This window comes from Microplitis mediator, chromosome 2, assembly GCF_029852145.1.
Source record: "Microplitis mediator isolate UGA2020A chromosome 2, iyMicMedi2.1, whole genome shotgun sequence".
In the NCBI taxonomy this organism is placed as follows: Eukaryota; Metazoa; Arthropoda; class Insecta; order Hymenoptera; family Braconidae; genus Microplitis; species Microplitis mediator.
Genome location: NC_079970.1, coordinates 24,521,185 through 24,534,347, shown reverse-complemented (window position 1 = coordinate 24,534,347; position 13,163 = coordinate 24,521,185). Strand labels below are relative to the sequence as shown.

Genomic DNA, 13,163 nt, shown 5'->3' with positions numbered 1-13,163 from the left:
GCTACAAATTCTACCCCCATGCTAAGAAAATCAAACAAAAAGTTTTTTTTCAACCCACCCTAATATATATGTTAAATAAAACTAAAAATAGCAAAATATTTTTAGTGAATAAATTTTGAAAATTTATAATTATTTATTACTGAGGAATTATGTGAATTTTATGATGGAATTAAAGATGAGAGCACCAGTAGTCGGACGTGGTGAACACGTGAAGCTGAAATGGAGGCGGAAGGACTGCCGTAAATTTCTACCCTCTGACGGGTTTCGCCTCTTACGGAAAAAAAATTTTACGTTTCGTATTTTTTCCTGTTTATTTATGTTTTTTATTTTTCATATACTACATGTCCTTGAAAGCTCTCAGAGTGTGTGGAGCAGAAACAAGATAGTCTTGCGGTATATTATACCCGGTTTTTATTTTTATGGAAGATAAGGCCAAAAATAATACAACGAAAAGGATTTTTTTAGGAATCGTATTTCTCAGCGCGAAATTTTGGGTTGACAAAATAATTAAATAATTTATTTTTTTCGAGGCGGTCGCGCTGAGTCAATGCAACTTTAAGATCGAGTTGTGATAGTTTCTTCAGATAAGTTTCTCTATAGCCAAAGTCAAGTATCGATATCGCAACAAAGTTTGTTATATTAATTCTTCATCCCTTTGGCGCGGTTTTGATCGAGTGAGTATTCGCACTGAAAGTTTACAATTGAGACTAGCGAGTTCAGTTCTACCCTCGAGTCTCGGGTTCACGTACCAAGCAAAACTTTAACATCCATATATATATATATATATATATATATATGACACACAGAGTTATACTCACAACTATGAGTACATAGAATCCACATGGGCAATTTATAAATGTGATAGTGGAAACAAAACGTCCGCGACTCCAGACTTCAGCTGAGCTACCGTTTTAATCCTATCCCCTACTGAGTATACAGTATAAGCGTAGGACATATACCTGATGGGTCCATTTGTCAGCTAGATTCAAGTCCCTTTCATCCCTTAATCCATTTGAGAATGCAATTATCGATAACTCAGCCAGCGATCGCAAAAAAAAATTCTTTTTGTATCATAAAAGCCTCGCGACCCAATTTTTATTACTCTCTTTTTTAAATGACAAATAAAAATTAGATAAATTTTTTTATCCCGTTCCGTTGTTGACTTTTTACGCAGTTGAAGTTTGCATGAACCCGGCGAAATCTTGATGGATTTATTGTAAAGTCAAAATCATAATGCAATAAATAAAATATGAATAAAAAAAAATATGAAATTGAATAACAGACAAGACAGTGAAATGTGAATGGAAGTAAAAACAAAAGATGGTAGATCAGAGTTTGCGAATAAACGTCTTATGTTTAATAATAGACGAGGCCGGGATTCGGATGTCTGTTGTTGTGTTGGTTTGCTGTTCTATTACGTAGTACAGAATAGAGAGGAACTATACGCCTGAGGGAACACGCGTCTCGGTAGCACGCGTCTTTATTAACTCGAGACACCCCAAAAACCATTTACTACACTCGGTTATATACCATCCGACTTAAGGGTAGTAGTCGTAGTAGTAGAAGTAGATGTATGTATACATAAAACTGCCTTCTTAATCCAGTAATTTCAAAGTCAAGTTATTGGTCTAGTCTTGTATATAATTCTGCTCGGAATTACAATCCAGTAATGGTCGAGGTGGGTGTGGTTTAGTCTGTCATGTTATTGTTTAAATAATATGATACACACGGAAAGAAAATTATGGGAAGTTTTGCTATGCATTATGGGAATAGTTCCCATAATGGTGTAGGAATTGTACCAATACTATTGTAGGGGTGGTTCCCATAATATATGGAAGTAGTTCCCATAATAGTATAGGAATAGTTCCCATAATGGTGTAGGAATTGTACCAATACTATTATAGGGGTGGTTCCCATAATATATGGGAGTAGTTCCCATAATAGTATAGGGGTGGTTCCCATAATATATGGGAGTAGTTCCCATAATAGTATAGGAATAGTTCCCATAATGGTGTAGGAATTGTACCAATACTATTATAGGGGTGGTTCCCATAATATATGGGAGTAGTTCCCATAATAGTATAGGAATAGTTCCCATATCATTATGGGAACCATTCCCATAATGGTATGGGAACTAGTCCCATCATGTTATGGGAATCATTCCCATAATATCATCAAAATTTTTTTTTGCAAGTGTAGAAATTTCCCTCATGATATGTAGAGATTCAAATGAAGCTTCTTCGACGCTAAATTTGTTAAAAAAAAAAACATTTTGTTGTAAATTTTAATGTTTTTGCCAAATACGAATTTTTTTTTCAATGTTTGAATTTTTGTTTGTAGGGGAGGGTGGGGCAGAGCGGCCCCCCTAAGCCAATTATTATTTTTTGTGGCTTTCAACCATAAGATCACTTTACTTTTGTCCTATTTCGAACAAATTTATGGACATTTTGCCAAAATTCTGAAAAAAAATTTTTTTTTTTTGTGGGGCAGAGCGGCCCCCCTTCAAAAAGTGATAAAAAAAATTTTTTTTTTCGTTTTTTTTTTTTTTAAATTGTTTTCATCATTAAGAATGTATTTCTTCCTCTTGACAACTATTTTTGGTTTTATATTACTCGAAAAAAATTTTTTAAAGCGTAAAAAATCGTTCATTCTCGATTACCTTAATTACTAATTGTTATTTAAGAAAAAAAAACATCAATTCTATAATTTTACTTTATTTCAAAAATTTATCAACTAAAAAAAAAAATTTAATTTTTATAAATTTTTAGTGACCAAATTTGCCTCTTACATAGAGAAACGGCCGAAAAATATGAAAAAATAATTTTTTCGGAAGTTTCGGCTGGTCCATTTTGCCCCAGGTGTTATGTGTAGGGCTAGAAATGTGGAATTATACTAATTTTTTTTTAATTTGACGATAAAAATATGAAAAAATCACTTTTTCAAAATTTTGGGCTTGTCCATTTTGCCCCAAATGTCATGCGTAGGGGTAAAAATGCGCAAACATATCGGATTTATAGTAATAAGTCGAAAAAAAAAGAATTTTTTTTTTGGTCAAAATTTCAGGGGGGCCGCTCTGCCCCATGGGGGCCGCTCTGCCCCACCCTCCCCTATATTTAATAATATTTCTGTGTATTGTAGAAGTGATGACCATACACTTTTCTTTAAATTAATTTTTTCATGATAGTATGGGAACCATTCCCATAATAGTATAGGAACTATTCCAATAGCATTATGGGAACCATTGCTATAATATTATGGGAACGGTTTCTATAATTTATGGGAATGATTCCTATAAAATATAGGGTTCATTCTTATATAGTATGGGAACGATTCCCATAATATTGTAGGAACAATTCCTATAAATGATAGGAACCATTCCTATAATTATTGGAAACATTCCTATAATTATAGGAACTGCTCCCATAATTTATGCTCATAATTCCTATGTTGGTATAGGAAAAAATTTTATAGAATTATGGGAACCATTTCCATAATTTTCTTTCCGTGGACTTCAATTATATACTTGCTGCCTATTGATTTTATTTTGTCCGCGGATTACCTTTTTGTTTGCTTGGAATTTTATTTAAATTTGTTGTTATCGAAAAAACATAACAAAGAGCGGGTCATGGTTTTTATATTTTCAATAGGATATATTTTATCCGCGGAGATTCATAAATAACGGCGAGCACAATCAAGGAGAAAAATCTCGCGTGTTCCACGCGATCTGGTGAAAACGACAGAGAGATATCAGATTAGTCAGCCGTCAGGCTTTTTAGCAATAGTTAAGTATTATTTTAGTGTTTTTGTTTTCTTTTTTATTTTATTTTATTATTTTTATTGCTGGAAGTTTATGATAAAAAAAGTTGGCTCGATGTAATTTTTCATCTGCTGTGACAAATAAAGTTTAGAAGAATGTACTTTGGTTTTCCATATTTTCAATGGGAACAATGAGGACTGCTCAGTGCAACAAAAGCGTCGCAATGCTCCTGATACTCAATGTAGCGGAAATTTATTCGCAAACTCAAGAGGTAGCGCAACACCAGGAAAATCGTAAATAAAAATGTCGTTTTATAATGAAAAATTGTTCTCAGTCGTATCGTCGACAGTACACCAGCCGTGTTGACCTCAATAATGTATAGATGAGTTATTTATAAAAACAATTATTAAATACAATATCACATATTTCCGTATAAAATTAAAATTCAACTCAACATTTTATTATAATTTAAAACTTTTTCAAATTTTTGCAATTAATTGAGCATTAAATTTTTAACCTCCCGCTGAGAAAATTGCAAATTTTCAAAAAAAAAGAAGTTATTGGTGTCGGTCTGATTTTCGGAAATCGAGTTTTCATCAGATGTCAGAAACTATTCTGACTATTCCCGGATGGACGTCCGTGTGTGTGTGTGTGTGTGTGTGTGTGTGTGTGTGTGTGTGTGTGTGTGTCTGGCGGTTTTCAGATTTTTTTAATTAAATTGTTAAATTTGCTGTAAATTTTCATGACACGTAAGTCAATCTATCAATATTTGGTCTTTTTTTATTAAATTATTTGATAATGAGTAATTTGAACTACCCTTGATTATAATTTTGAGATTGGCAGCTTTCGAAGCTCATGAAACAAAAAAAAAAAAAACCCTGGGTTACATTACCGTGTTTTTATATATTTTCGATCATATTTCCCATCGATTTTCTTGATGGTTACCATGGTGATTTTATCGAAAGTTTACTTTAATTTAATCAGGACATTAAATATTTTACTATTAAAATTTATGAATGAATAATTTATGTTGCTAATGAAAAATATTGAAGCATAAAAATGGAAAAAATAATTATTTGAGCTTTATGATTGAACAATATAATTTCCGTTGTAAAATAAAAAGATTAACAGGTTATCTCGTTAAATATTTATACATCAGAAAAGTCCAGTAATGCAGAGATAAAGAATGATGAAATCACAGTAGAGAAGAGAAGAGGGAGTATATGATGAGGAAAGGAAAGTAACGGAGTATCGAGTCTATGGTTCATCTAACAGTACACACCATCGCGTACGACTAGCGGCGTAAAATTGACCCCCGGTAACCTTTCCGAAGGTAGAAGACAGTATACTGCAGAGTACACGGAGTTGTATAAGTGTATCAAGTAAGTGTATCCAGAGAGACAGAAAGTACACGAGGAAAGCTAAAGCTCCGAGCTCTTACACTACTCAGTGCACTTGCACACTACTCGTCACTCTGCTGGCTGATGTACCACCACTTTCACCGCCTTCATCACCACCTACTAAACCCACTAAATATATACTCCAACTATATATATATATAGAGAGAAAGAGAGAGATAAAGTGTCTGTCCGAACGACTGAGAGCTTTCAAGCTCACCGGAACAAGTTTCCGCCCTTTCGGGAACTTTGTTCGTCATTGCCACTCCGCAATTAAACGCCTTTATTCGTTAAAACTATATCTTACTTTTCTCACTTAAATATATACTACTGCACTTTCAAATGGAACCTAATATAAACCATTTTCAACACTTCCGGTGATACTTTTTCCTCAAAAAGTTTGTTATTTATTAAATCCAACCTCTATTTCAAATTTAACCACAATTTTATTTTTACTTCATTATAACTCAGCTTTTTTTTGCTCTGTAACATTTTGCTTGATAAAATTTGTTTGTAAAAAAAGTCAGGGAAATGAATTTTTATTTTTTGTTACTCCGGCATTTTAATAAATTGTGAATACGATCTATTTAGAATTGAGTGAGAAACTTGGTGACATTTGAATGGTATTTCAGTGTGTGAGTAGCACGTTTCTGGAACTGTAGGATTAATTAAATCTTTGATTAGCATAACAACGAGAATATATATTCTGCAGCAACGAGTAATCGTGAAAGCAGGAATCGTAATTTATGTGTATATTATTAAATTAGTAACTTTATCAGGATATAAATATAAACCGAACTGTAAATCGGATTGTTTACAATTAAATTAAACAGATAAGTAAAGTGAGTCGGGGAGAAGTAAAGCGATTTTTTATTTATAAGGATAAAATTACAATTTAAATTGTCATTAATTCGAAATAGCAGGCTCAAGTGGTTCATCCTAGTAGATTCTGCAGAGCTGCAGTGCTTAACGTCGGTGCAGATCTCATATATTTAACGTTGGATTACGGCCAACAACGAATGTGTGACTGCAAGTGATCTCTTTTTGTCTTGAAGACTTTTAAATTACTTTATTTTTTTTTCCCTTCGTTATTCAAATATTATGACTTTCTATCGCTGATTAGCCAGAAAGCTTTTGGTGAAAAAATTTTGCACACCTCAAGCGCGAAAGCACTAGAGGTGCTTTACTGACGGTTCTTTCTCGTTGACAATTTTTCTCATACAAAAACATTTCTACACCCTTTTCATAGCACAAAAAATTATCAAATTGTGTACTCGCATGCAGATAATTTATTAAGGAATAATTTAAACCCAATGCTGAGTCGATTTGTTAATTCATTGATTTTAAATTAATTATTTTAATCTAAGAAACTAGTGCTGTCAATTGTTACGTATGAATCTTCGTAAGCACGATAACTCTCGTTAGACACCATTAATCGGCTTAACTTTTTTTTTATTGTCTTTGTATTTTTTATCATAAGAACCCTTATGACAATTACTATATGAATCCTTTTATTTTAATTGTAATTAATTAATGACGTAAAAGTGATTATTCGTAAAAAATTTAGCTGCTATTTTTTTCATTGTTTCTCTCTATCACCTACTGGTGGCAGCACTAGCGTATTAATATGTTTGAAAAAAAAAGTCACATCTAAGAAAAAAGGCGGAATATTTAAAAAAAATGTTATTAAAAAAATATTAAACTGAAAATAAGAAATAAAAAATCAAATTGATAATTTGTAAGATGAATAAAAGTCCATAATAAAACAAAATTCATTAATATTATATAATAAAGTAATGATTAAAAATAAAATGAGTGATTGAGGTGTGGACTTTTGGATTTTCCAACATTTTTAAAATTCTTTCCAGTAATTATTTTCAATGATTTATTGCAAACACGATTTGTAATTACGTTTAAAATTATATAGAGAACCCAAGAGACGGTGTAATTTCTCTTTCGTTCCTATAAAGCAAATCTCACGGGAGAAAATATAATTAACCCGAATGTTTATACAAATTCATGTAAAATTAAAATGACTTACAAAATTGATAATACTCATATATATGTTACGAGTACTGGCATTAGGGAAAATTATGTCGACATCATAAGTATAAATAAATAAGTCAAAAACTTCATTACATGTTAATGCGATTATCATAATTATAAATCGTTAGTATAAATTGCTTTAGTAAATATTACAAGAAAATTTTGGTGAATAAACTGAGTAAACTCGGATCTCATTGACTCCACATTTTAATACTTTTTTACTTGACGTAAAAACCTCGCATTCGCGTCAAAGTAATTTATTCAAACATTTCCGGTCTAATTAGAAAAAAAAATAGGATAAAAGGGTAAAATGAAAAGAGAATTGTTGAAATTTATTAGAATAAATTTTTTATCATACATGCGCTTTATGGGAACCCTTTTTTTCTGGATTCAACGGGATTATATTCAATCTTTTTTCAGTGCCACTTCATTGTGCAGAATCAAGTGTTGCGTCAAGTGATATCACGACTCTTTTTTAAACCATCCATACAACCCTCAACTTTATCCCCCTTGGCTTTGAAAAAATTTAAAGAAATTCCAAGGGGGAACATGTGCTCTTATTGTATTTACAGTCTTCACATTTTTTTGTTCATTAAAAAATGTTCTCAAATAAAAAAAAAAAAAATACGAACCTTATTCCTTCACTTCCGTAATTCGACTATTACTCCTTGCCCGGCTCGCGATACGTCGAACCTGAAATGAGAAAAGGAAACATAAATTTATAAATGAGGTTAATTGATTTATTTTTGCTGTCAAGGAGTGTCAGGAAATACAGTAGATATATATATTGATGAAAGGAATCAGGAAAAAAACTTGACATGTTTCTCGAGCCCCACATACATAAAACATTTATATTTGAGCGTGAGCCTACCACACCCACTAATGAAATTAGGGCAAAAAAAGTTTTGTTTTTAATAGGGCGAGAATTTTTTTTTGCTTTTTCGGCTGGTAAAACTTGCAGTGTATGCATTAGTTGGTATGGTAAGGCCAATCTGCGGTACTGTAGACACGTTTTCGGTGCGACAGAGCGTTGCCTATAAAATAATTCAAAAAGTTTTTCAATTTACCGCTGGCTTTTGGCCTTGTCGGACAATCTCTACGAAATCATACATTCACTTTATACATTTTTTTGTTTTTTTACGGTGTATCTCCAATTAATGTATGCCCTAACTGTATCAAAAATTCATCAAACGGTTCCACAAAATACGACACTCCACAATATGAAGGTTTTTTGTTTTTGTAAATCTGAAACTGATAATGAATATCAGATTCGGAGCTGCCTGCCACACATTGTGATGAATTGATTTTATTTTCGATAGATTACATTCTGTCATGAAATAAATGATTGAAATATATTTAATCGTACAGGGAAAAAAAAGGATGCTCAATGACCCAAACAAAAAAATTGTGATTGACGCGCACTAGTGCTGACCTGGTGTTGTTCTCGAATTTCCATGTTACAATTGTCATGAATCCAACCGTCAACTTTGTGTTGTGAAAAATTTCTGATGGAAAAATTTAAAAAGCATATCAAGTTTCACAGATGGGAAAAAATAACGAATCAGAAAAATATGTCAGCTTTGAATATCTAAACATTTTACACATTTCGAACGATTACTTTTTCAATGGATGCAATATCTAGAAATTTTTTTATTTTATGCTGTCAGGAGTTATTCCAAACAGGGAAAAAGTCACGGCCACTTTTTTCAAAAAAATACAGACAGTGTCATCTGCCCGTATCTGCCCGACGCCGGTTACTCGAAAAAGAAATTTTTCTCTAGACTTTTTTGGGTTTTTCCTAATAGAAGACATCATAAGGAACAAAAAACGTTCATATTGTGTAGAGTTATTCCCAACAGGAAAAAAGTTACGGCCACTTTTTTCAAAAAAATACAGACAGTGTCATCTGCCCGACGCTGGTTACTCGAAAAATAAATTTTTCTCAGGACTTTTTTGGGTTTTTCCTACTAGAGGACATCATAAGGAACAAAAAACGTTAGTATTGTGTGGAGTTATTCCCAACAGGAAAAAAATTACGGCCACTTTTTTCAAAAAAATACAGACAGTGTCATCTGCCCGTATCTGCCCAAAGTCTATTACTTAAAAAATAAGTTTTTTTTCTAGAGGTTCCCTATTTTTTTTACTGAAGGACATCGCAATGACCAAAAAACGTTCATATTGTGCTGATTTACTTCCAGCAGGGAAGAATTTACGGGCCACTTTTCATAAAAATACATAGACAGTATCATCCTCATTTTGAATCCAATCTCTATAGAACGCAGCTTCAATAATGAGTAATGTTCACTAATAAATATATCTGTTTATAAATTGATTTCTGTCAATAATTGCTCTCTATAAAATTTTATCAGCTGTTGTATTCATCCGCACTTTATACATATGTCCATATTTATATTTTGAACAGAAAATCAAACATTTGGTAAAATAAATCCTCAAAGCTAATAAAAATATTGTGGATTACTGCGTTGTTACATTCCATTTATAAATATATAATTCCCATTGAGTTGCTTTGTCCTTTTCCATAATTTTTACTCGAAAACGCTTTAATCGATTTTATTTATAAATTAATGAAGTAATCGTTCATGTGTGAAGTAGTATCCCAGTTAAAACGCTATTTTTATTGAAACTATTGAAATAATTTAAACTCATAACCTCCCATTTGAAATCATGAAAAATGTTGTCATAAAAAGGATTTCAAAGGATTATCAAGTTTCATAAATGGAAAAAAAAAATTTTGCCCTCAAAGAGATAAACAATACCTCTGTACAAAACAAAACGCATATATAATAAAAAAGAATATCGTGTATGGGTTTTAAAAAAAAGTAGCTCCGAATATAAATATACCTAGGGTAGTTATACAATCGTAGGTTGCGGAGCCAAAGCAATAAAAACGCCTAGAGGTTTTCCGCGTCTCGCACAATAGTTGGCCTCCCTTTACTATACCTAGTATTTTTTTCTTTCATAAACTTTACACTCGGCCCACTCGGCTATCTCGACCTCTCACTTCCACAAAGAAGCTTAATGCACACGTCCAAGATCCCCACGACACAAAAAAAGTTGTTCTTATTCTTTACACTGGTCAAAAATGTCTGGTCAAGAAAAGTTGTGCTCGGTTATAGTCTTTTTATTCGGTTAAATTTATGTATGCGGATCGATGTTTGAATCGATTAGACGTAGCCTTGACAAATTTAACATTAAATGGATAATTTTAACTCGGGGGTTTAATATTTATGAATGCGGTTTATTTATAAAGAAATAATCATGACGGTGTTTATTGACATGCCGACAGAAAGCGCCCGGCAATTTAACGCAGATGATGTTGAATGATTTTGAAAATAGTCTAGTGTATATGGAGGGTGTGAATTACTACTGTATGACATATAATATTATATTTAATGAATGATCAATGGTACATATGCAGCTGCACGGATTCTAGACTGACCTTGAAGACTTGCTGACGTGACCCATGGGTTTGGTTGTAGGATTTGACACAAATTCATTAAATATCATGTTTTGGGGATTTAAGTGCTTACTCATTTTTTTCTTTACGATTCCCTTATTTGTACTTCGTTTCAAAAATGTATTTATACAAGTTCAAATATTTGGTGTTTGAAAAAATAAACTACAGTGAAATTCAATCTATTATTATTTTATACATGTTATTGTTTTACAAATTATTTCAGTCTAGAAATATGATATTTTAAAAACGAATTATTGAATTTGTAACAAAATGTGCATTGCGCATGTTGAGTATTCTGTGGAAAAATTTTACGGGATTCTGAGTGTATCAGGAACATTATTGTTTATATTTAATATATTTGAGAGTTTTAAGAGTGGAATGTAGTTAGTATGCTCATATGAGCATGAAAACATTATCAAGTTAGTCTCTATTAGATTTTCTGAGGGAATGGACGCATTTTCTAAATGTTTCCCGAAAAAAATATTTTTGGAGTAATCAATTTAACTCCAGTTTATTGGAAAAATTAATTTTCTTTATACCTCGGCCGAAAGTACGTACCCAGATAGCAAAATGACGTCGTGATGAGTTCTGAATGAGTTCCTATTTATGATTTGGACGTCTTAAAAACATGTTAAAGAAGTCTTTAAGAAGTTCTCAAAATGTCGAATGCGCCACCTAGCGAACTCCTTAAGACGTCTTTAAGAAGAGTTCTCAAAGAGTTCTTTTTTCTGACTCCGCAAATAAGACTTCAGAATGAACTTACCATGACGTCTTAAGGAGTTCCTAATTTTGACTTCATTTTGACTTCAAAAAAGTTAAAAAAAAAATGCATTAAGACGTCACAAAACTGACGTCTTACTTATGGAGTCTTCAAGAACTCTTAATTAAGAGTTCTTAAAAATGACACCTTTAAGAAGTCATTATAAGACTTCTTGAAGACTCCTTCAGAAATACGTCGAAAAGCAGTCATTCTGACTTGAATCCTGTCTGGGTACGTTCGGCCTCGGGTTCACGGCAGAAAATCTAACATTCGTGCCGAGCTGGGATTACTCTCGCGCCATCTATAACAGCAGGCCGAAAGAAAGCAGTAGCGGGACGAAAGAGTTTTTTTGCGCGCACTGGCGCAACTGTTACCGGTTATACTTATACTACCGTCACTTTGACAAGATTTGCTGACACTCGTTCGTAATCATAACCTCAAAACTTGTTTACAATTTTCGAAATTTTATATGTCTGTGTTTTTGAAAAGTAAAATTTACTAAAGATTAATAAAGACTAAAAAATTATTTTTAATAAATTTAATAATTTTTAAAAAATTAGATATTATTTATGATACTGAAGTTAGCCGACGTCTAGTAATTCTTTTATTTTTTTTTTAAACGATAAATTATAAAAACAAAAAATTATTTAAAAGTTGCGCCTACTGTTTTTTTAATTTTCCTCAAGTGCAAATTTTTATTTTTTATTTTTTTGTAATCGGTTTAAAAAAAAAAAAATCCGAAAATCGTTAATTGACTGTTAATTTCAGGATCATAATTATTTCTTTTAAAAATGTGTAATAATGATTTTTTTATCGATGTATTTGATGCCTGCCCCCCGACCAGCAGCACTCGCTTCGCTCGTGACGCAAATGTTGGGGCAGGCATCAATACCTGCTAAAACGTAATTATGTAATTTATACGTCTTTGATTTGTCAACGTACTTTCGTCTGGGCATAATGAAAAATAGTATACACTGCACGGACAGAAAATTGGAAAGCCCTGAACTGCGCGTCTAATGCCCGAGGCGAAACCGAGGGCATCATGATGCGCAGTGCAGGAATCTCCAACTTTCTGCCCTTGTAGTGTAATATACTATTTGCACGAAGTAAGTATTTTTTTGTGTGTACATTTTGCTTAATATGAGAAAAAAAAACATTAATCAATCAGTAAATTGAAAAATTTTTTTTTGGAGTAACTCTGAAATTACGATTTTTCAATGAGAAAAAATTAAACTTTTATGAATTACTTAATTTTTAATATGAAAAATGATTAAATATCAATAAATAACCGGTTTAAAGTGAATTATTTGTGACAATTGTTTATCAAGTTTAAATCAAGCAAATGAGGAAAACCAAGTTCAGGTTTTGGTTTTAAAAAGGATTTTATTTTTCAATATTTTCTTTCATACATCAATAAGTAATAATATCCTTAATTCAAAACTTATACACTAATTTATATTTTAATTTTGATTTGGCACCAATGATGTTCTTATCAATAAACAGTAACTGAAAATAAATATTCTCTTTAAATTCTTAATTTTCTTTAGTCTAATAAATATTAATTTTAAAGATATAATTTAAATGTTTATGCTATGGAAAAATTTTAAAATTTTAAAAATATAAAAAACCATTGCAACGTTAATTTGCCTTCTGGAGGCTGAGTGGAGGGGTGGGGATGGAATCAGGAAGGGGTATTAGGTATGGGTAGTTGAGGGGTATAATTAT

The 13,163-nt window shown here is 32.0% G+C and overlaps 1 protein-coding gene across 2 annotated transcripts in view; it reads right to left on the bottom strand.

Moving 5' to 3' along the window:
* The window catches only part of LOC130663870 (uncharacterized), a 69,460-nt gene that overhangs the window by 27,575 nt on the left and 28,722 nt on the right, over nt 1-13,163 (bottom strand). For both annotated transcript variants that reach the window (XM_057463396.1, XM_057463397.1), the window contains exon 2: nt 7,833-7,893. The gene's annotated coding sequence lies outside the window, so the exon portion shown is untranslated. The remainder of the gene's footprint in view (nt 1-7,832; nt 7,894-13,163) is intronic.